Raw genomic sequence first — 2,994 nt, 5'->3', positions numbered from 1 at the left:
CGGGCGGGGAGGCATCAGGTACAGGTGCAAGGATAAATAGTGTTTTAAGAAAACTTGTCTGCAATATTAGAAAACATTAGTCAATGCAGAGAGCAAGTTCAAACACAATGGATGGGAAGCTGTATTTCAGAGAAAAGTGGTGGATTGGAGCTCCAACATTGGGAGGGGGACCAACAGCTCTGTCCAGTCAATGGAAGGAGTGGAACCTCAGAGCAAGCCACAAGGGCTCCATGAGTTTCACATAAACAGCCTACATTTGGCTGGGCTGCCATCTCAGTCCAGAAAAGTTGCTTGGCCTCCTCTCCCTGGGGCCTCCGTCCCTTCAAATGCTAAACAAAAGAGAAGTGTTGGTTTACTCTTGCTTTATAGCAATACTGCAAACACAAATTAAAAATTCTTGTCCTGTCGCTACATAAAAGTGTGGGGAGAAATAATTTTTTAAAAAGCCTCAAGGTTTTACAAACATTTACATGTAATATAAATACAATATAATAAAAATAATTATATTATATAAATTTTATAAAGATTATATAAATACACCTGTATATTCTTTTATATATATGTAAACTTTCCTGATGAGACACACAAAAACTATATCAAAATTTTTCTATATTCCTGGGTTTTTCTTGAGCCCTGCATGAAATATAGTAGATGCTTAATAAACAATAGCCATCATCACTATTAGTATTATCTAACAGAGCAAAGTCCTTTATAAGAGTAATATTATTATATCCTACTAGTATGATTTGGAAATTTTAGAGCCTTTTCTATTAATAGAATTTCAAAAGGGAACTTTACCCTAAATAACTCATCATACACATGAGGAAAAGGTTAAATTGACTTCCTTAAGGTGACATTATGATGTAAATGGTCCTGTCTCTGCAAAATAATGCAAAGTGGAACTGAAAAATCAACTCAGATTCTACTTCACTGCTCAAAGAAGATGAACTGTTAACTAAATCCCTACGGTGAGAAAGGTTGCAAGATTCAGCACCTGAAGACCAACAGAATGCCCAATTCATATGGAGAACTGTGCCAAGTTCTCCATATGAAGAAGTTTATCATATTGACAAGTTTATCACCTTGTCATACAAGACTAACACTGTTGAAATAGATGGTAAACATTTTATTTATAAGCACTACATTTTCAAGTACATTTCTAGGGAACTCTGAAGACCAAATTTAGTTTTAATTCTCTTTCATTCAATAGGCATCCAGTAAACGTTAACGAAACGGATATAACATTGACAAGCGGATCACCTGTTCTGAGAAACCTGTTTTCCAAGTTTCTATATAGTTTTTAATAGACAATTACTGAGTCAGTATGGTAGAGTGGGTAAGTCTGACTGTGGAGTTTAGAGCCAAGTCCTACTTTTACTAGCTGTGTGATCTTGGGAAGGTTGATGCTTCTAAACAGCCCTTTCCTGCCGTGGAAGACGTGAGCATTCATTTGGATTCTATTGAGGATTCAGATAAGGGCTACAAGAAGCTCTCTATCCCACCGACTTACCTTTTTCATCTCATGGCACACATAAATTAATGACTAAAGTTCTGTAGCACACGGACAAAAAACATACATATAATTCTGATTCATTCACACCAGTCCTGCGTGTGCCTGCCGCTCTCTGGATCTGAGTGTGCTGGGCGCCTGTTGGCTGTTCCCATTTTTTAATTTGACAATCTAAGGGAAAAGAGGTCAGTGCCCCTGACTAGTCCGGTATTGCATGTTTTAAAAATTCTTGCCACACACCAGTCGAAACACGGCTCTATCCTAGTCTGATTTAAATAGCACTGAGCTGAAATTGGCCGTGAGAGATGATGTGGGTAGGATGCCTATCATTATTACTATAAGGGCATTATTTCAAAGCCTACTCACTTTGTCTTCCTAAATACAATTCTGATTAACAGGTGCCCCTGTCTACAAGAGAAGTTAGAATTCGTCACCATCTAACCCCAGGTGGGATACCGCTGCCCGTGTCTAGATAAGGTGCTGCTGTCCTTGCACTTGGTCTTCCTTCCTGGGTCCTGAGGTTCTAGACTCGAGGCCCTAGGATGCTTCCGCACAAGGGGCAGAGGGGCTGTGACTGGGCGCACAGTGTCTTTCTTCGGCCAATCCTGGTGCCGTTAACGTTCACAAACAGTCCACGAAGGGGCGTTTTCGGTTCTTATTGCCCAACTGAACCACCACACTGAACTCCTTTGCCTCGGAATTCGGCTCCTGGCTCCCTTCGGCCTGTGACTGCGAGGATCCCAATCTGAGTCACGGGAGAGCTTTTTCTCTTAATCTGGAGGGGCGCACGCGCCTGGCCCAGCAGAAATTGCTGGGTCCTCTACAGGAGGGCCTCGGCAGCGGCACCCCTTGGGCCGGGTCAAGGCCCCGCAGGCCTTCGCAGCGCCCGGGGCGTCGGCTTCTCCGCGTCACCCTCGGGGTTTTCCAAGGCGGGAGGCGAGGGGGTTGGAGGAGGGAGGGGACGCGGAGGCAGAGTCGCCCGGGAGGAACCTGCTCGCGGACCTTCTAAGTCCCAGGTTGCCCACCCCGGCCGACACCGCCAGCTTCCCAGACGGACCACGGTCTCTCCTTTAGACTGACTCCCTCGGCTTTCCGTTTTCTCTAGGGGAGGGATGGGACTTCCGGCTTCAACTCCGAGCGACTTCCGGCAAGCGATGATGTACCGAAAACAAGACGGCACACGGACCCGTCGGCCATTCGAGGCAAAGAAAAAGGGTACTTGGAGTGGGTTTTACTAAACCGCTCCCGAGATCCTGTATTTTGGCTGTAGCGTCCGGCGGTCGGTTCACGACGGAGTTGTCCAGGGAGCCGCCGGAAGTCGCTCAACGGAAAGGCAGGATGTCCCGCCCCTTCCTCCCAGAGGGAAGACGGTGAGCCGGAGGAGTCAGTCGTAGGGGCAGCAGGAGCGATCCTGTCGGGAAACAGGTAAGTTACTGTCTGGCCGGGGCGGGGGGTTTGGAGGCGGGGACCGTCCAGCGCGGGGC

The 2,994-nt window shown here is 46.2% G+C and overlaps 1 protein-coding gene across 2 annotated transcripts in view; it reads left to right on the top strand.

The window, feature by feature from the left end:
• Positions 1 to 2,865: 2,865 nt before the first annotated feature.
• ZNF407 (zinc finger protein 407) overlaps positions 2,866 to 2,994 on the top strand; it is a 378,216-nt gene continuing 378,087 nt past the window's right edge. For both annotated transcript variants that reach the window (XM_006761911.2, XM_015562762.1), the window contains exon 1: positions 2,866 to 2,935. The gene's annotated coding sequence lies outside the window, so the exon portion shown is untranslated. The remainder of the gene's footprint in view (positions 2,936 to 2,994) is intronic.

This window comes from Myotis davidii, unplaced genomic scaffold, assembly GCF_000327345.1.
Source record: "Myotis davidii unplaced genomic scaffold, ASM32734v1 scaffold96, whole genome shotgun sequence".
Taxonomy (NCBI): domain Eukaryota; kingdom Metazoa; phylum Chordata; class Mammalia; order Chiroptera; family Vespertilionidae; genus Myotis; species Myotis davidii.
Note: the sequence above shows the minus strand (reverse complement) of the source record. Positions and strands in the feature narration are given on the sequence as shown.